Below are 22,885 nucleotides of genomic sequence, written 5' to 3' on the forward strand. Positions count from 1 at the left end.
TGTTCTATGTCCTTTCTTTTTGTGCCCTTATCATTTTTCCCCTGGATTGCTCCAGGAGCACCTTAATTAGACATCTTAGACATCTTGCCTTTTATCTCCATTATGGCTTTTCATATAGAAGACAGAGCTATTTTTCCAAAATGCAAATCGTATGTCATGACCCATCCTAAAATCCTTGAATGGCTCCATATTTCCTTCAGGATAAAATTTAACAGGATCCTGAGAAGAATTTTTCCTGTTATTCTGAAATTATAGTAAGACCCAAAGTTGAGGATAAAAGGCATTAATTTTTTCACATCCCAAATTCAATTAGCTGCTAAGAGAGCTTAACAAGATATAAACAGATAAAGGGATTTTTAACAGGGAATTAGCTGTAAGCAATTGTGGAAGCTGGTTAAGCAGTCTCTGTGAAGACTGTTGTTTCTGTGTTTGGCTGGAAGGGAAGATGGATGTAAAGCAGGGGGATCAAGAGCAACCTGGAAGACACAAGCTCAGCCTGGAACCCCACTGAAACCCTGTCAGTTTGTGCCTCTGAGCTTGTTGACAACAGTGCCCTGTAGAAGCCAGGGTCCTTCATCACAAAAGTAAATACACATACCTCTCCCAGAAGTTGGAGAAGCTAAAAAGGATTCATGAAAAGGTAGAGCAATTTCAGATCTAGCTCCTGCTTCATGAAAACAAAGTGTCCTCAGATCAGCAAATATGTACATGAACTAAATAATGGATGTTGCTTCCCTTTCATCCTCCAAATCTCCCAAGAATCTTCCCTGTAGTACAACCTAACCAGAAACATACCAGAAAGTGAGTACTGGAAAATGTACTTCGGTCTAGTCAAGTTGACACACTACACAGTCATCACAGTCGGTTTATTTTTAAAAATAGGCTCATAGGACCATATTACTTTTTTCAGAGTATTTATCTTAGAACTTGGAAATATATTTCTCTTTCATTAGTCAATGAGACTCATTAAAGCAGAAGATGTACTTGGTTTTGCCCATCACTAAATTCATAGTGACCAGCCTAAAACATCACAATTAATAGACCCTCCTATTTACTCAATAATGATTGAATGAATGCATGGATGAATAAAAGGCAATAAAAATGTAGGAATAAAAATATATTTGGCTTGTGTCAAGTTTCTGAAATGTGGAGGCCCTGGGCCCATGGGACGTTTGAAATAATAACCAAAAGGAATTCTTGTCAGATGTAAACTGATTCCAGCCAATATGGTATAGTAGGAATCATATTTACCCTCCTCCATGAAACATTTAAAAATAACCACAGAAATATATGAAACAGCAGTGTTCAAAACACTGAACAACAGTCAACGAGGAACAGTGATCCTCAGGAAACAAGAAACGAATGAGATGAACCAATGATTGCCTCAGCTTGTTGCCTTGAGAGAGTTTCTAGGTAATGGTGCAGTGGGGGAAAACACAAGCAGAACACAACAGATTCCCTGAGTTGAGGGAACAGAGCTGAGAGTCCAAGGAAACCAAGACAATTAGAGTTCACAGGACAGAGTACTGGAGAGGAGAAAACCTACAGAGAGATAATCACAGAGATTTGCATAAGGTCTTCATAGAGTATACAGCAGAGGACTGATCAGAGCATGAACATGAGAAAATTACCTGAGAGAAAGAACCATACAGAAGGATTAAAGTGCCTGGCACTCACACAGGGAGGGTAGTATTGACACAGAACTGACACAGATTTTTATATTAGCAGACAAGGACATTAAAACAATAATTATAATGTAAAATTTCAAAAAGTTAAGTAGACATATAAGATACAAAAATCAATCAAATTAAATTTCTAGAAATAAAAACTATAATAACTAAGATGAAATATATGCTGAACTGATTTCACGTCAGATCAAATAGATCAGTATGGGGTACAGAAATTGAAGATGTATCAATAGAACCTATCCACAATGAAACACAGTAAGAATAAAAAATAGACAAGAAACAAAAAGAGTATTAGTGAGCAGTGGGAATACGTCAAGCAGCCTAATGTACCTGTAATTAGAGTATCCAAAGGAGAGAAGGCACAGAAAAATTATACCAAGAAACAATGACTAACAACTTTCCAAATTTGATGGAAACTATAAACCAATGGACCTAAGAAACTACAAGAGATCTCAATTACAGGAAACATCATGAAAACTATACTGAGGCACATTATAATCAAATTGCTCAAAACTAATAATTGAGAAAAATCTTATGTATAAGGTAATAAAATTAAAGATAATAGCAGAATTCTCACCAGAAACAATAAAACTGTGCAAGTGAAAACATCTTTAAAGTACTGGAAGTAAAAAGTGTCAGCTGTTAAATTTATACCCAATGAAACTATCTATTAAAAATGAAGATGAGGGACTTCCCTGGTGGTCCAGTGGTTGAGACTTCGCCTTCTGATGCAGCGGGTGCAGGTTTGATCCCTGTTCAGGGAGCTAAGATCCCACATGCCTCGGGATCAAAAAACCAAAACATAAAACAGAAGCAATATTGTAACAAATTCAATAAAGACTTTAAAAATGGTCCACATCAAAAAATCTATTATAAGGGAATACTAAGGATGATTGCATATCAACAAATTAAGTAACTTACAGAAAATGGACAAATTCTTAGAAAGACACAAACTATTAAAATATAGTAAAGAAAAAAATCTGAATAGACCTATAATAAGAGACTGAATTAGTAATCAAAAATTTTCCCACAAAGAAAAGCCTACAAATAGATGATTTCAATGGTAAATTCTGCCAAATGTTGAAAAATGAATTAACACTAGTCTATCACAAACTCATCCAAACAAAATTTAAAAGAAGGAGACCTCCTTCCCTCTTCCTTCTATGAAAAAATTTCTACCCTGATACCAAAAGTAGATAATGACATTACAAGGAAACTACAGACCAATATCTCTCATGAATACAAACTCAAAAACCCTCAAAAATAATAGAAACAGAATTTGGTAACATATACAAAAAAAAGAGCATATACCACCACCAAATGAGATTTATCCCAGAAATGCAAGACTGGATCAATATACGTAAATCAATCAATGTAATATAGCATATTAATAAAAGACAAAAATGACATGATCATATCATTTGATGAAGAATAAGCATCTGAAAAAATACAACTCCCTTTTCTGATAAAAAACACTCAACAAACTAGGAACAGGAGTAAACTTCCTCAACCTGATAAAGGGCCCCTATTTAAAAAAAACCCCAAAGACTGATAGCATCATTCTTAAAGGAGAAAGATTGAAAGCGTTCTCCCTTAGATCAGGAATACAGCAAGGATGCCCACTCTTGCCTCTTCTCCTTAAAATTGCAGTGCAGGTTCTAGCCACTGTAATTAGGAAAGAAAAAGAAATAAAGCCATCAAGACTGGAAAGGAAGAAATAAAATGATTTCCATATAAAAGACCTGAGGAATAAACGCAAAAAAAACTATTACATCTAATAAATAAGTTCAGCAAGTTTACAGAATACAAGATCAATACACAAAAATCAATTGTATATCTATACATTAGCAATAAGCTCTGAAAATAAAATTATGAAATAATTTTCCACTTAAAATAAAAAAGAATAAAATATTTAGGAATAAATTTAACTGAAGATGTGTACTGTGAAGACTTGTGCACTGAAAACTACAAAACATCATTGAGAGCTACTAAAGAAAAACTGAATAAATTGAAAGACAGCCCATATATCTATATATCTAAGGATCTAGCATCCAATATTCTTTTTTGTTTGTTTGTTTGTTTGTTGTCGTGTTCCAAGAATCTTGTGTGCACCATGAAGTTACCGTCCTCCACCTGGTGGGGAACTTGGTTCCTGCAAAGACATATTGTTTTATATATCCCTTGAGGAGGAGGCAGGACCCTGCTTTATCACTGCACTATTGTTTCTTGATTGCTCTTTTGTTTCTGCATTCTTTCCTTTCCCGAATTAGAAACCGAATCTACCCTTTTGAACTCAAGGAAGGTCTAAGAGGCTGAAGACTTTTTCTTAAAAACAAGAAATGGGGGGATGCGGAAAGGCTTTTGTACTCAGGAGGGTCCCACAGGGTCCTGCTTGGTTCCAATTCCCCACTTTTCTTCAATATTCCTCAATCTTGAGGAGAACAAATGTTGGACAAGAAAGGGAATAACATTTTGGGTAGACAGTTAGTCATAAACCCTGCAGAGGAATTTGGTTTTAGGGGGACTCAGTTTCAGTCCCCAATCCTGTTTCAATCTTCTGCAAATCTTTCAGGGAATGGTATGATGCCCACTCTGGCTACGTCCTGCTGAAACACGGGATAGTGCTGCCTCAATTTGGGGAAGGGACACCAAGTTCGAAATATTCCCGAATTCCAAGACTTGGATCCACATCTTGTATGACTAAGATCTCAGTCCCTTAGTCCACCATTTTGGTGCAACAGACCCAATTAGAAGTAGTTCGAGTGAAAGCAGCTCTTTTGCCCCTTTCCTGTTTTCCCATTTCTGTTTCCCTCCAATGTTAAAAGAACCTAATTATAGGAATGAGATCATTAGGCAATTTAACCTAACTCCTGACTTATGCACACCATGCCTTGCATAAACTGTTGATTCTTTTCCTAGATTAAAAGAAGTAAGAATGAAGAATTAAGTAGTTAAAGAATGACTAGCTCTCTACCCATAACAGCCCCCTTAGGAATCCTGCAGGCAGATCATGCAGGCAAGGTAACTTCTGAAGAAAGAGTCGGCCAGTCTGCACACAATGGAGAATGATGCAGAATCCAACTTCCTGCCTTGAGTATTCACTGAGATTCTTCCCCCCTTTTCCCTTTTAAAAACTGTCATGGCTGAGCAGAATCTTTGAAGTTGGTCTCGGGACATGAGTCTACCTTCTCCCCACAATGCTGGCTTTTCTGAATAAAGGATCTTTCCTTTCTACTGACACTTGCCTCTCAATTATTGGCTTTTGAGTGGGGAGCAGCCAAACTTGAGTTCAGTAACAAGAGAAGTGACCACCTGAACTTTAGTAGACAAAACAGATCTCATTCCCTGAGGAATTCAGGAGAATAAACCTGAAAACCTGTCTGGATCTGGCACTTCATGGGAGACTTGCTGTAGCCAGGTAGCCAGATGTCTAATTTTATCTAAGTAGGTTTTAACCTCTGATAGCTTCCAATATTCTTACACCTCAACAATAAAAAGACAAATAACCATAAAAATGAGTGAATAATTTGAATAGACATTATTCTAAAGAATATATACAAATGATCAATAAGCACATCAGAAGTGCTCAAAATCATTAGCCAGTAGGGAAATGTAATTCCAAATCACAATGAGATACTACTTTATATTCACTAGGATGGCTATTTAAAAAAAAAAGTCAAAAACAAGTGTTAGTAAGGACATGGAGAGATTGGAAATCTCATACACTGCTGGTGGGATTACGTAATGATGAAGCCACTGTGAAAAACAGTTTGATACTTTTTCAAAATATTAAACATAGAGATACCTATAACGATGAACATAATTCTACTCTTATGTATATATCCAAAATAATTGAAACCATATATACACAAATGTTTATGTGTTATTCATAATAACCTAGTAGTAGAAAGAAAAAATAAATGTCCATCAACTAATGAATGGATGAACAAAATATAGTATATTCATATAACGGTAGATTCTTCAACCATAAGAAAGAATTAAATACTGCTACATGCTACTTGGAATGACCCTGAAAACATTAAGCCAAGTGAAGGAAGCAAAAAAAAATGCCACATATTATAAAATTTCATTTACGTGTAATGTCTAGAATAGGCAAATCTACAGAGGTAGGAAGTAGATTAGTAGGGACCTGGAACTGGGGGGAGGGGATAATGGGCAGTGACTATTAATGGGAATGGATATTCTTTTCAAGGTGATGTAAATATTCTAACACCAAATACCTCTACCCAATGACCATCAATATTACTGGTGAAGTATTCTATGTATACATGAAAATATATGAATGTGTACTCTCTAATGTTTCACACAAATATTAACATGTTATAAACTTTGTTGATGACAAAAAAGCACAAGAAAAGATGTCAACATATTAGGCATTAGGGAATTGTAAATTAAAACTGTAATGATATATCTCTCCACACCTATTAGAATGACTAAAATTAGAAAAGACTTGACTATACCAATTGTAGGGGGAACTGTGGAGGAACTAAACTCTCAGACGTTGCTGCTGGGATTGTTATATCATGCACACACCTTAGAAAAGATTTTGTCAGTGTTTTAAAGTGTTAGAAACATGCTTACCATCTCGTACAACCATTTCACTCTCAGATATGAACCCAAGAGGAAAGAAAATACATATGTTCATGCAAAAATTTGTACATGAGTGCTCACAGCATGTTTGTTTGCAATAGCCAAAATCTGAACCCAAACCAGATGCCCATCAATAGGGGAAGAGATAAACAAATTGTGGTTATCCACACAATGGAATACTATTCCACAGTTCAAAGGAAAAAGATTATTGTTGTACACGTCAGATTACTCTCAAAATTACTATGCTGAGATAAAGAAGCCAGACAAAAGTTCCATACAGTAGAATTCTAAATATACAGAACTCGAGAAAATATAAACTAATCCATTTTGATAGAAAGTGTGTGATGGGTTGCTTGGGGAATGAGGAGATATAGTGGTAAAGAGGATTAACTGGGGAGATGAGGAAACTTTTGAGGGTGATGGTTATGGTCAATATCATGACTGTGGTGGTGGTTTCCTGTGTGTATACATATGTCAAAATTTATTACACTGCATATTTTAAATTTATGTAGTTTATTGTAGGTCAGTTATTTACTAATGATAATAAATTTTTTTTAAACATCTTTATTGAAGTATAATTGCCTTACAATGGTGTGTTAGCTTTTGCTTTACAACAAAGTGAATCAGTTATACATATACAGTATGTTCCCATTTCTCTTCCCTCTTGCATCTCCCTCCCTCCCACCCTCCCCATCCCACCCCTCTAGGTGGTCACAAAGCACCGAGCTGATCTCCCTGTGCTATGCGGCTGCTTCCCACTAGTTATCTATTTTACATTTGGTACTGTATATATGTCCATGACACTCTCTTACCCTGTCACATCTCACCCCACCCCCTCCCCATATCCTCAAGTCCATTCTCTAGTAGGTCTGTGTCTTTATTCCCGTCTTGCCACTAGGTTCTTCATGGCCTTTTTTTTTTTTTTTCCCTTAGATTCCGTATATATGTGTTAGCATACTGTATTTGTTTTTCTCTTTCTGACTTACTTCACTCTGTATGACAGACTCTAACTCCATCCACCTCATTACAAATACCTCCATTTCATTTCTTTTTATGGCTGAGTAATATTCCATTGTATATATGTGCCACATCTTCTTTATCCATTCATCTGTCGATGGACATTTAGATTGCTTCCATGTCCTGGCTATTGTAAATAGAGCTGCAATGAACATCTTGGTACATGACTCTTTTTGAACTATGGTTTTCTCAGGGTATATGCTCAGTAGTGGGATTGCTGGGTCGTATGGTAGTTCTATTTGTAGTTTTTTAAGGAACCTCCATACTGTTCTCCATAGTGGCTGTATCAATTTACATTCCCACCAACAGTGCAAGAGTGTTCCCTTTCCTCCACACCCTCTCCAGCATTTATTGTTTCTAGATTTTTTGATGATGGCCATTCTGACCGGTGTGAGAGGATATCTCATTGTAGTTTTGATTGGCATTTCTCTAATGATTAATGATGTTGAGCATTCTTTCATGTGTCTGTAGGCCATCTGTATATCTTCTTCGGAGAAATGTCTATTTAGGTCTTCTGCCCATTTTTGGATTGGGTTGTTCGTTTTTTTGTTATTGAGCTGCATGAGCTGCTTGTAAATCTTGGAGATTAATCCTTTGTCAGTTGCTTCATTTGCAAATATTTTCTCCCACTCTGAGGGTTGTCTTTTGGTCTTGTTTATGGTTTCCTTTGCTGTGCAAAAGCTTTTAAGTTTCATTAGGTCCCATTTGTTTATTTGTGTTCTTATTTCCATTTCTCTGGGAGCTGGGTCAAAAAGAATCTTGCTGTGATGTATGTCATAGAGTGTTCTGCCTATGTTTTCCTCTGAGAGTTTGATAGTGTCTGCCCTTACACTTAGGTCTTTAATCCATTTGGAGTTTATTTTTGTGCATGGTGTCAGGGAGTGTTCTAATTTCATACTTTTACATGTACCTGTCCAATTTTCCCAGCACCACTTATGATAATAAATTTTATAAATAATTTTTTATTTTAACGAAAAACAAATACAAATTAAACAGTATAAAATGACAAATATATAAACAGTTCACTTTGATGTTTTTTCAAAACTAAAATTTTGAATGATTTGATGATAATAATTGATTTTAAGTGTCTGAATTACTTATTGAGATAAATCAATGATTAAAAATCTTTGAATAAATCTGAACAAATACAGTATCTTCTACTTTATTTAAGCAGAAAAATAAATTTACACAGACATGCACACACACACACACTGAGTAGTGAATCTGAGGATCAGTATTTTTGTAAATAGGAGGAAAAAAATGAATAAATTTCTTGACATTTTGCTCTAAGTCCTGAGTGATCATGGATGACTAATATATACATATGTTAATTATTAGCTCATTTTGACTCTTCATTTACTTGAATAAGTCCTCGATAAACATACTGCATAAACAAAGGTTTCAAAAACGCACCCAGTAAAAATTGTCTCCCTCCTAGTCCCGGTCCCTGGTATCTAGTACATCTACCTAATGATCATCAATGTTATTGGTAAGTTTGTCTATGTATAAAGAAAATAACCCTTTAATATTTAACATGAATATTAATATAACTATAAACATTGCTCTTCACTTTGCTTTTCTTATTTATCATGAAGGTCATATATCAATACATGAAAATTGCTCAGTTCTTTTAATCTATTGCCTTGTTTTATATTGTATTGATGTGGATTATACATTTTTGACAGGTGCTTGTTAATGGATATTTCGGTTGTTTCTAACCTTCTGTTATCACTAGGATGCCTTGATGAAATTATTATACATAATATGCCTGTGAGTAAATCTTTTGGATAAATTTCTAGGAATTGAATTGCTGATAAAGGTGTACGCATGTTTAAATTAGAAATATTGTGTTTTCCTACATGTAGGTTGAACCAGTTTACCATCTCACCAAAGAAGAATGTCACTGTTGACCCATAACTTCACTCATAGTAATTTATTAAACTCTGGTTTTTGTTAGTGTGACAAGTGAAGATGGTAGTTTTTAGTATTAATTTCATTTCGTATATGACAAATATGGGTAAAATTTTTTGAAATATTTAGAGGAATATTATATTTCTTTTCTGTGAACTGTATTCATGCCATTTCTTCATTTTTTTAAAACCAGGATTTTATACGAAATTATCTAGGAAATCAAAGAGGAGGGAATACTTCCCAACTCACTCTGTGAGACCAGTTACTAAAATCAGACAAAGACCTGTTTAAAAAAGAAACCTGGCAGTCCTGCCTCTGGGTCAAGTCTGAGGCAGTTCAGGCTGCACTGAGGCTTTGGTTTTGCTAAGACTGATATCATACAGGTGACCCCTTCGACCTGTCTTTCCCACTTGAATTCTCGATAACTTGCAAGAGCCAGGTGAGAAGAGGGCAGTGCTATAGGAGGAGAGACCACTGGAGTTATGCCAGCATTTAAAGTTATGTTCACCTTGGAGACCTTCAAGATGGCGGAGGAGTGAGACGTGGAGATTGCCTTCCTCCCCACAAATACATCAGAAATACATCTACATGTGGAACAACTACAGAACACCTACAGAATGCTGGCAGAAGACCTCAGACTTTCGAAAAAGAAACTCCCCCACGTACCTGGGTAAGGTAAAAGAAAAAAGAAAAAACAGAGGCAGAAGAATAGGGATGGAACCTGCACCTCTGGGAGGGAGCTGTGAAGGAGGAAAAGTTTCCACACACTAGGAAGCCCCTTCACTGGCGGAGACGGGGGGATGGGCAGGGGGGAAGCTTTGGAGTCACGGGGGAGAGGGCATCAACAGGGGTGCAGAGGGCAAAGTGGAGACATTCCTGCACAGAGGATCGGCGCCGAGCAGCACTCACCAGCCCGAGAGGCTTGTCTGCTCACCCGCCGGGGCGGACGGGGCTGGGAGCTGAGGCTCGGGCTTCGGTCGGATCGCAGGGAGAGGACTGGGGCTGGCGGTGTGAACACAGCCTGAAGCGGCTAGTGCGCCACAGCTAGCCGGGAGGGAGTCCAGGAAAAAGTCTAGACCTGCCTAAGAGGCAAGAGACCATTGTTTCGGGGTGCACGAGGAGAGGGGATTCAGAGCACCGCCTAAACGAGCTCCAGAGACGGGTGTGACCACAGCTATCAGCGTGGACCCCAGAGACGGGCATGAAATGCTAAGGCTGATGTTGCAGCCACCAAGAAGCCCGTGTGCAAGCACAGGTCACTATCTACACCTCCCCTCCTGGGAGCTGGTGCAGCCCGCCACTGCCAGGGTCCGTGATCCAGGGACAACTTCCCCGGGAGAATGCATGGCGCGCCTCAGGTTGTTGCAACATCCCGCTGGCCTCTGCGGCAGCAGGCAATCCCCGCATTCCGTAACCCTCCCTAACCCCAGCCTGAGTGACCAGAGCCCCCTAATCAGCTGCTACTTTAACCCCATCCTGTCTGAGAGAAGAACAGATGCCCTCAGGCGACCTACACACAGAGGGAGGGCCAAATCCAAACCTGAACCCCAGGAGCTGTGCGAACAAAGAACAGAAAGGGACACTTCTCCCAGCAGCCTCAGGAGCAGTGGATTAAATATCCACAATCAACTTGATGTATCCTGCATCTCTGGAATACCTGAACAGACAACAAATCTTCCCAAAATTCAGGTGGTGGACTTTGGGAGCAATATATATATTTTTTCCTTTTTCTCTTTTTGTGAGCGTGTATGTGTATGATTCTTTGTGTGATTTTGTCTGTATAGCTTTACTTTTACCATTTGTCCTAGGGTTCTGTCTGACCGTTTTTTTAAATTACTTTAAATTTTTTTTTTATTTTTAATAATTAATTTTTTTTTATTTTAATAACTTTATTTTCTTTTTTTCTTTCTTTTTTTTCTCCCTTTTTTTCTGAGTTGTGTGGCTGACAGTGTCTTGGTGCTCCGGCCGGGTGTCAGGTCTGGGCCTCTGAGGTAGGAGAGCTGAGTTCAGGATATTGGTCCACCAGAGACCTCCCGGCTCCACGTTACATTAAACGGTGAAAGCTCTCCCAGAGATCTCTATCTCAATGCTAAGACCCAGCTCCACTCAATGACCAGCAAGCTACAGTGCTGGACACCCTATGCCAAACAACTAGCAAGACAGGAACGCAACCTCACCCATTAGCAATGAGGCTGCCTAAAATCATAACAAGGTCACAGACACCCCAAAACACACCAATGGATGTGGTCATGCCCACCAGAAAGACAAGATCCAGCCTCGTCCTCCAGAAAACAGGCACCAGTCCCCTCCACCAGGAAGCCAACACAACCCACTGAACCAACCTTACCCACTGGGGGCAGACACCAAAAACAACAGGAATGAAAAACCTGCAGCCTGTGAAAAGGAGACCCCAAACACAGTAACTTAACCGAAATGAGAAAACAGAAAAACACAGAGCAGAAGAAGGAGCAAGGTAAAAATCCCACCAGACCAAACAAATGAAGAGGAAATAGGCAGTCTACCTGAAAAAGAATTCAGAATAATGATAGTAAAGATGATCCAAAACCCTGGAAATAGAATAGACAAAATGCAAGAAACATTTAACAAGGACCTAGAAGAACTAAAGAGGAACCAAGCAACAATGAAAAACACAATAAATGAAATTAAAAATACTCTAGAAGGGATCAATAGCAGAATAACTGAGGCAGAAGAACGGATAAGTGACCTGGAAGATAAAATAGTGGAAATAACTACTGTAGGGCAGAATAAAGAAAAAAGAAGGAAAATATTTGAGGACAGTTTCAGAGACTTCTGGGACAACATTAAATGCACCAACATTTGAATTAGAGGGGTCCCAGAAGAAGAAGAGAAAAAGAAAGGGACTGAGAAAATATTTGAAGAGATTATAGTTGAAAACTTCCCTAATATGGGAAAGGAAAGAGTTAATCACATCCAGGAAGTGCAGAGAGTCCCATACAGGATAAATCCAAGGAGAAACACGCCAAGACACATACTAATCAAACTATCAAAAATTAAATACAAAGAAAAAATATTAAAAGCAGCAAGTGAAAACCAAAAAATAACATACAAGAGAATCCCCATAAGGTTAATAGCTGATCTTTCAGCAGAAACTCTGTAAGCCAGAAGGGAGTGGCAAGACATATTGAAAGTGATGAAAGGGAAAAACCTACAACAAGATGACTCTACCCAGCAAGGATCTCATTCAGATTTGACAGAGAAATTAAAACCTTTACAGAGAAGCAAAGGCTAAGAGAATTCAGCTTTACAACAAATGCTAAAAGAACTTCTCTAGGCAGGAAACACAAGAGAAGGAAAAGACCTACAATAACAAACCCAAAACAATTAAGAAAATGGTAATAGGAACATACATATCAATAACTACCTTAAATATAAATGGATTAAATGCTCCAACCAAAAGACATAGAGTGGCTGAATGGATCCAAAACAAGACCCGTATATATGCTGTCTACAAGAGACCCACTTCAGGGACACATACAGACTGAAAGTGAGGGGATGGAAAAAGATATTCCATGCAAATGGAAATCAAAAGAGAGCTGGAGGAGAAATTCTCATATCAGACAAAATAGACTAAAATAAAGACTATTACAAGAGACAAAGCAGGACACTACATAATGATCAAGGGATCAGTCCAAGAAGAAGATGTAACAATTGTAAATATTTATGCATCCAACATAGGAGCACCTCAACACATAAGGCAAGTACCAACAGCCATAAAAGGGGAAACTGACAGTAACACTATCCTAGTAGGGAACTTTAACACACCACTTTCACCAATGGACAGATCATCCAAAATGAAAATAAATAAGGAAACACATGCTTTAAATGATACATTAAACAAGTTGGACTTAATGGATTCTTATGGGACATTCCATCCAAAAACAACAGAGTACACTTTCTTCATAAGTGCTCACGGAACATTCTCCAGGAAGGATCATATCTTTGGTCACAAATCAAGCCTTGGTAAATTTAAGAAAATTGAAATTGTATCAAGTATTTTTTCCGACCACAATGCTATAAGACTAGGTATCAATTACAGGAAAAAAATACAAATACATGGAGGCTAAACAATACACTACTTAATAACCAAGAGATCACTGAAGAAATAAAAGAGGAAATCAAAAAATACCTAGAAACAAATGACAATGAAAATACGATGACCCAAAACCTATGGGATTCAGCAAAAGCAGTTATAAGAGGGAAGTTTATAGCAATACAACCCTACCTCAAGAAATAAGAAACATCTCAAATAAACAACCTAATCTTACACCTAAAGCAATTAGAGAAAGAAGAACAAAAAACCCCAAAGTTAGCAGAAGGAAAGAAATCATAAAGATCAGATCAAAAATAAAGAAATGAAGGAAACAACAGCAAAGATCAATAAAACTAAAAGCTGGTTGTTTGAGAAGATAAACAAAATTGATAAACCATTAGCCAGACTCATTAAGAAAAAAAGGGAGAAGACTCAAATCAATAGAATTAGAAATGAAAACAGAGAAGTAACAACTGACACTGCAGAAATACAAACGATCATGAGAGATTACTACAAGGAAGTATATGCCAATAAAATGGACAACTTGGAAGAAATGGACACATTCTTAGAAAAGCACAACCTTCTGAGACGGAACCAGGAAGAAATAGAAAATATAAACAGACCAATCACAAGCACTGAAATTGAAACTGTGATTAAAAATCTTCCAACAAACAAAAGCCCAGGACCAGATGGCTTCACAGGTGGATTCTATCAAACATTTAGAGAAGAGCTAACACCTAGCCTTCTCAAATTCTTCCAAACTATAGTAGAGGGAGGGACACTCCCAAATTCATTCTATCGGGCCACCATCACCCTGACACCAAAACCAGACAAAGATGGCACAAAGAAAGAAAACTACAGGCTAATATCACTGATGAACTTACATGTAAAAATCCTCAACAAAATACTAGCAAACAGAATCCAACAGCACATTAAAAGGATCATACACCATGATCAAGTGGAGTTTATCCCAGGAATGCAAGGATTCTTCAATATACCCAAATCAATCAATGTGATACACCATATTAACAAAATGAAGGATAAAAACCATATGATCATCTCAATAGATGCAGAAAAAGCTTTTGAAAAAATTCAACACCCATTTATGATAAAATCCCTCCAGAAAGTAGGCATATAGGGAACTTACCTCAACATAATAAAGGCCATATATGACAAACCCACAGCCAACATTGTTCTCAAAGTTGAAAAACTGAAACCGTTTCCTTTAAGATCAGGAACAAGACAAGGTTGCCCACTCTCACCACTATTATTCAACATAGTTTTGGAAGCTGTAGCCACAGCATTCAGAGAAGAAGAAGAAATAAAAGGAATCCAAATTGGAAAAGAAGAAGTAAAGCTGTCACTGTTGGCAGATGATACTATACATAGAGAATCCTAAAGACACTACCAGAAAACTACTAGAGCTAACCAATGAATTTGGTAAAGTAGCAGGGTACATCATTAAGGCGCAGAAGTCTCTTGCATTCCTATACACTAATGATGAAAAATCTGAAAGAGAAATTAAGGAAACACTCTCATTTACCATTGCAACAAAAAGAATTAACTACCTAGGAATAAACCTACCTAAGGAGACAAAAGACCCATATGCAGATAACTATAAGACATGATGAAAGAAATTAAAGTTGATACAAACAGATGGAGAGATATACCATGTTCTTGGATTGGAAGAATCAACATTGTGAAAATGACTCTACTACCCAAAGCAATCTACAGATTCAATGCAATCCTTATCAAACTACCAATGGCATTTTTCACAGAACTAGAACAAAAAAATTCACAACTTGTATGGAAACACAAAAGATCCAGAATAGCCAAAGCAATGTTGAGAAAGAAATATGGAGCTGGAGGAATCAGGCTCCCTGACTTCAGATTATACTACAAAACTACAGTAATCAAGACAGTATGGTACTGGCACAAAAACAGAAATATAGATCATTGGAACAGGATAGAAAGCCCAGAGATAAATCCACGCACTTGTGGTCAGCTAATCTATGATAAAGAAGGTAAGGATATACAATGGAGAAAAAACAGTCTCTTCAATAAATGGTGCTGGGTAAACTGGACAGCTACATGTAAAAGAATGAAATTAGAACACTCCCTAACACCATACACAAAAATAAACTCAAAATGGATTAAAGAACTAAATGTAAGGCCAGACACTATCAAACTCTTAGAGGAAAACATAGGCAGAACACTCTATGACATAAATCACAGCAAGATCCTTTTTGACTCACCTCCTAGAGTAATGGAAATAAAAACAAAAGTAAACAAATGGGACCTAATGAAACTTAAAAGCTTTTGCACACCAAAGGAAACCATAAACAAGATGAAAAGACAACCCTCAGAGTGGGAGAAAATATTTGCAAATGAAGTAACTGACAAAGGATTAATCTCCAAAATTTACAAGCAGCTCATGCAGCTCAATATCAAAAAAGCAAACAACCCAATCCAAAAATGGGCAGAAGACCTAAATAGACATTACTCCAAAGAAGATGTAAAGACAGCCAACAAACACATGAAAGAATGCTCAACATCACTAATTATTAGAGAAATGCAAATCAAAACTACAATGAGGTATCACCTCACACCAGTCAGATTGGCCATCATCAAAAGTCTACAAACACTAAATGCTGGAGAGGGTGTGGAGGAATGGGAAGCCTCTTGCACTGTTGGTGGGAATGTAAATTGATACAGCCCCTCTGGAGAACAGTATGGAGGTTCCTTAAAAAACTAAAAATAGAACTACCATATGACCCAGCAATCCCACTACTGGGCATATACCCAGAGAAAAACATAATTCAAAAAGAGTCATGTACCACAATGTTCACTGCAGCTCTATTTACAATAGCCAGGACATGGAAGCAACCTAAGTGTCCATCGACAGATGAATGGATAAGGAAGATGTGGCACATATATAGAATGGAATATTACTCAGCCATGAAAAGAAATGAAATTGAGTTACTTGTAGTGAGGTGGATGGACCTAGAGTCTGTCATACAGAGTGAAGTAAGTCAGAAAGAGAAAAACAAATACTACATGCTAACACATATATATGGAATCTTAAAAAAAAAAGAAAAAAAGTTTATGAAGAACCTAGGGGCAGGACAGGAATAATGACACAGATGTAGAGAATGGACCTGAGGACATGGGGAGGGGGAAGTGTAAGCTGGGATGAAGTGAGAGAGTTGCATGGACTAATATATACTACCAAATGTAAAATAGCTAGCTAGTGGAAAGCAGCCGCATAGCACAGGGAGATCAGCTTGATACTTTGTGACCACCTAGAGGGGTGGGATGGGGAGGGTGGGAGGGAGGTGTGGGAGGGAGGGGATATGGGGATATATGTATATGTATAGCTGATTTACTTTGTTATAGAGCAGAAACTTACACACCATTGTAAAGGAATTATACTCCAATTAAGATGTTTTGAAATAATAAAGTTATGCTCACCTTTGGAAAAAAAAAAGTAACCTATAGACCAGTAGCCTCATAAACATAAATGTAAACATTCTAAACAAAATTTTAGCAAATTAAATTCAGTATTATTAAAGCTTAACACATTGCAACCAATGGGGTTTATTCCAGGAATGCAAGGTAGGTTTAACATATAAAAATCAATCAATCAAATTCACTATATTAACTATAAAAGAAAAAATACAACCATCTCAGTGGACTTAACAGAATCCAAAATCTATTCTCAACAGAAACTCTCAGTAAAGTAGAAGCATAAGAGAACTTCCTCAACCTGATAAAATGTATACTTTTAGCTAACATTTTATGCAATGGTGAAGGATAATGCTGTCCCAGTAAGATTAGCAACAAGACAGGATGTTAACTCTCACCACTTCTATTGGACACTGTACGGCAGGTTCTATGCAGTGCCATCAGGTTAAAAATAAGAAAAGAAAAGGAATAAAAGGCATCCAGATTTGAAAAAAAAGTAAAAGAAGTGCCTTTATTTTTAATTAATATGAGTCTATGTAGAAAATCTGATGGAAGTTACAAAAAAGCTACTAGAACTAATAATTGAGCTTATTAAGTCTGCAGGATAAAAGATCAACAAACAATCACAAACAGAAATTAAGAAAATACTATTTACAATAACATAAAAATATGACTACTTGGGATTAATTTGACTAATTATGTCAAAACCTTGTTATATTGAAAACTGTAAAACATTTCCAGGAGAAATTTAAAAAGACTTGAAAAATGAAGACCTTGTTTACAGGTCAGAAGGCACAATACTGTTCAGATATCAATTCTCTCCAAATTGATCTGTAGATTCAATTCCAATCAAAATAGCAGTAGACTTTTTTTCTAGAAATTGACAAACTGATTCTCATATCACTATTAAAATAAAGAGGACCAAGAATAGACAAAACAACTGTGAAAAAAAATGTTAGAGAAATCACACTATCTTATTTCAAGGCTTATTATAAAGCTATAGTAATCAAGACAGTGTGGTTTGGCACAAAAATGGATCAATCGAAAAAAAGACACATAAGTAAATTCACATATAAATGAATAACTGATTTTTGGCAATGTTGCAAAGAAAATTCAGTGGAGAAAATATAGTTTCTTTGACAAACTGTGCTTTAACAGCTGGATATCCATATGCAAAAAAGCCAACTTTGATTCATTCCTCACACCACATACAGAAATTTATCTCAAAATGGATTATAGAACTAAATATAAAACCAAAAATTATAAAACTTCAGAAGCAAACATGGGAGAAAGTTTTTGTAACCTGAGTTAGGCAAAGATATTTTTTAGATACAACATCAAAAACATAATCTATAAAAAAACTAAATTTTTATTGAACTTCATCAAAGTTAAAAAAAAAAAACTTTTGCTTTTCAAAATAATATGTTAAGAGAATGATAAGAAAAGCCACTGGGAGAAAATACTTGTGAATTATATATCTGATAAAGAATCAGCGTCCATAATATATATAGATCTCTAAAAACTCAGTAAGAAAAAGAAACATCCAATTTTTTAAACTGGGCAGAAAATTTGAATCAACAAATACATAAAAAGATGCTTAATATCAGCTGTCATTAAGGAAATGAAAATTAAAAGCAAAATGGGAAACCACTACACATTTTTCGGAATGGCTAAAATTAAAAAGACTGACCATACCAAGTGTTGACAAGGATGTAGAAGACCTGGAACTCATACACTGCTCCTGAGATAGTAAAATGGTACAGTCACTTTCTAAAACAGTTTACAGTTTCTTAGAAAGTTAAGCATACTGATAACATATGATCTAGCCATTCCACTCCTGGGTGTTTACCCAACAGAAATAAAAGCGTATGTGCCTATAAAGACTTTTACGATGATGTTCATAGCAGCTTAATTTATAAAAGCCAAAAATTGCAAACATTTAAATATCCCTTAATAGCTGACAACTGTAGAATATCCATTTAATCAATAAAAGGGAATGAACTCAACATATGCAACATGAATGAACCCCAATTATGCTGAATGAAAGAAAACAGGCAAAAAAGAATACATACTGTATGATTCTATGATTGCATTTGGAAATGCAAGTCAAAGTACAGTGACAGAAAACAGATTAGTTATTGCCTGGGGGAGGAGTAAAGGGAGGGGTAAGAATAAAGCATTTTAAGGGAGCATAAGGCAACTTTTGTGGGTGATGAAAATATTCATTATCTGATTGCTGTGATGGTTTCATGGGTATATAGATATGTCAAAATTTATGAAATCATACACTTTAAATATGTGTAGTGTATTGTACACAATTATCCCTCAATAAATCTGTTTCTTTTATTTTTTAAGGATCAACTTCGTCTTTCCAGGTACTGCACATTTTGAATGATTCTGCCATTTGTCAGTCACAAAACTTCTAAATCAGCACTAGGACTGACACTATGGAAACAAAGGAGCTCAAAATGTTTGTGATGTCCCATAAATGCTCTACAGAAGCTATATGGCAGCTTCTCTTAGAGGTTTTTTATTCAGTTAAATGAATTTCCCTTACGTGAAACAAGGAGTAAAACCTGGCAAGGATTTGAAAAGTTGTTAAACGTATTTCTGCAACTTCATTTTCAGTCGTCATGCTTATATGAAGTTCTTTCCCAGTTTACATTTAAATCCAAAGCTTTCAGTATCAAAATTTGCACAATACCTATTAATTTCTCATATGCTATTATTTGAATGATTGGAGCATTACAAATATCATTAAAATAATGGAAAAAGTTATCACGGCATCACTGCACAAGATATGTATTTATGTATGTTTCAGACTTGGGCTTCTCATATTACTAAGCCAGCCTCAAACTTCTGATTTAAAAAATAATAATAGTAAAGCAAAAACAACAAAATAAGCCATAATGATTCTGTTTTCTACAATAGCACATGTTCAACAAAGAGATGAACAGGTCACTCCCTATAGAAATGACCGTGATGGTACCATTAGTCAACGTGCCAGCCTTTTATTTGATCTATGTTTATTACTTCCATACCTGGTCAAAATGATTTATTGTACAAGCTTCACTACTTATTATCTTGTCTCATACATTTTTCAATAAGGGATTGATCGTAATTCCTTCAGTTGTACTAAAAATAAAATAAAATAAAGGTATTAAAATAGTTTTCTCTGGAGACCATTTAAAGTTCATAATACATGGATAACTTAAGTGATTTGTGGATTGCAAGTTATGGAGGAAAACCTGAAGGTAAGTTCCCAATTTGAAATCTCAGTTGTGGGTGAGATTGCCTTGTTACCACACCATAAAGTCAGCTAATTCACTGAGACTTTGAAACAGGGATTGAAGGTAAGTTTGAAGCAGAGCAAGAAAAGTCCGTTTTGTAGTTGTACCAGTCTTCTAGTTCAAGGCTTTATCTACTCTTTGTATCTTTATATGATTTAAATAAAAACAAGTCAGTAATTTCTTTACTTATATAATTTTCATGATATGTACTCATTAATTCATTTATCAAATAGTTACAAAGAATCTACATTGTACTAAGTGCTAGAGACATACCAATGGACAAATCAGATAAAGTCCCTGTCAAGAAGTCACCAGAGTAATACTGCTCAAGTATTTCTGTCTTGGAGAACAATTAATAGGGTTATAGAGTAGTATGATTTTCAATATCTATCTGTCTATCTCTCCATCTATTCTTCCTTCATTCTTTCTTTCTTTCCTTCTCTTCCAGATAAATGGGAATCTCTTCTCCGTTCACATTCCCAATTGGATGTTATCTTTTTCTTCAATAAATCATGGAAATCAACCTTCCCTGTGAGAATCACAACTATTTCTTCATATCTACAGGAAAAAGTTGCAGCATCAACCCAGAATCATTCCTGGGTAAGGAGGAATTAAATAGGGTTTTGCACAACAGATAGATAGGGAAAAACAAACAAAAATATTTGCCATATCCATGATAAAGAATATTACCTAAAGAGATTTTAAGCAATGTCATGAGTGTATGAACTTGGAGAAAGATAGAATTGGATTCCAGTACTGGTTTGATCACTGACCCCATCCCATCACACTCCCCAAGCTGTGGGGCTATGGGCAATTACTTAACCTCTTAGAGTCTTGGTTTTCCTTCTATAATTTCATAGAATTATTGTAAGTATTGAATCAAATGACCCATGAAAACTGCTTAACACTGTGCCTAATAGTAAGACTCAGTAAATATTTACTGAATGAATGGTATCTGTTAGAATAATCACACAAAAATGAGTAATAAATATAGAATATCTGAACACCAATACTTTTGATTCTCACTGTCTATATATATATACATATATATGTATATATATATGTATGTGTATATATATATATATATATATATATATATATATATATATATATACACATATACACACACACACACATCTATGTAGATAGATTTAACTGTTTTTCTTTTACTTTCAGGCTAAATGACCCAATAGTATTACAGATGTTCTTTTTTTCTTTCTATTTTTTTTGAATATCTTTCTACCTATTTTCATTTATGGTCCATAAATACCATTTTAAAAATACACAGCATTCTACTTGCTAACATTCAAAGTAATTTATGGGTAAGACCAAAAATCCCAGCCTAGAGTCAAGGTTTATCAAAAAGAAGCACTGAATTCAAACACAATACAGATAAGGAATAGAACCAGTGCCCAATGTGTAATGGCAAAGAAACTAAAGATGACCAGCAGGGCTCAACTCTTCTATTCAGAGAAAAGAGGGTGATTTTTTCAAAAAGACAAGAGTAAACACTCAGCCAGGTATTCAGTAGTGGGCTTACATGAGACCAAACAAATTTCTTTCACTCAACAAATATTTACTGACCAATAACTCTTTGTCCAGGATTGAATTAGTCATTGTGAATTTGGCAGTGACCAAAACAAAACAAAGTTTGTTTTTGAAGCTTGTATTTTAGTGAGAAAGTAAAACAATACACAATTAAACACACACACGTGTGTGAGTATGTGTGTGTATATATACATATATATGGCATCAAATATAAGTGCAATAAAGAAGAAGAAAGCAGGGTGTTGGGTAGAGAGTGAATGTAGAATGACGTTAATTTACAAAGGTCAGTGAATGCTTCTCTGATACACCCTGGAATGCTTTTGCATAGCAAAGGAAACTACCAACAAAACGAAAAAGTAGTCTACTGAATGGGAGAAGATATTTGAAAATGATACACCCAATAAAAGATTAATATCCAAAATACAGAAGAAACTTATACAACTCAACATAAAACAAAACAAAACAAATGAACAGCCTAAAAATGGGCATAGGACTTAAATAGACATTTTCCGAAGAAGACATACAGATGGCCAACAGACACATGAAAAGGTGCTCAACATCACTAATTATCAGGGAGATGCAAACTAAAACCACAGTGGGATACCTGTCAGATGGCTATCATCAAAAAGACAAGAAATAACAAGTGTTGGTGAGGGTGTGGAGAAAAGGGAACCCTTGTGCACTGTTGGTGGGATTGTAGATTGGTGCATCCACTATGGAAAACAGTATGGAGGGTCCTCAAAAAGTTAAAAATAGAACTGCCATATGATCCAGAAATTTCACTTTGAGGTGTTTACCCAAAGAAAACAAAAGCACTGATTCTAAAAGATATATGCACTCCGATGTTCACTGCAGTATTATCTACAATAGTCAAGATATGGAAGCATCGATAGATGAATGGATAAAGACTAAAGAATATTACTCAGCCATGAAAAGGAAATCTTGCCATTTGTGACAACATGGATGGATCTAGAGGATATTATGCTAAATGAAATAAGTCAGACAGAAAGACAAATACCACATAATCTCACTTATATGTTCAATCTAAAAAACAAAATAAACAAAACCAAATGAAAACAGATTTATAGATCTAAGAGAACAAACCAGTGGTTGCCAGATGGGAAGGAGTTTGGGGAGGTGGGTGAAATAGGTGAAGGGGATTAAGAGATACAAATTTCCAGTTATATAAATAAACAAGATAAATAAGTCATGGGACTATAATATACAGCACAAAAAATATGATCAATAATATTGTAATAACTTTGTGTGGAGACAGATGTTTA

At 36.0% G+C, this 22,885-nt stretch overlaps 1 long non-coding RNA gene across 1 annotated transcript in view; it reads left to right on the forward strand.

Moving 5' to 3' along the window:
- The first annotated feature begins 6,847 nt into the window (after nucleotides 1-6,847).
- LOC309622730 overlaps nucleotides 6,848-22,885 on the forward strand; it is a 400,144-nt gene continuing 384,106 nt past the window's right edge. Inside the window, exon 1 of the long non-coding RNA XR_014241088.1 lies at nucleotides 6,848-6,925. This is a non-coding gene — a long non-coding RNA (uncharacterized lncRNA). The remainder of the gene's footprint in view (nucleotides 6,926-22,885) is intronic.

The sequence above is a fragment of the Balaenoptera borealis genome (genome assembly GCF_965194805.1).
Source record: "Balaenoptera borealis genome assembly, chromosome: 2".
NCBI classification, from domain to species: domain Eukaryota; kingdom Metazoa; phylum Chordata; class Mammalia; order Artiodactyla; family Balaenopteridae; genus Balaenoptera; species Balaenoptera borealis.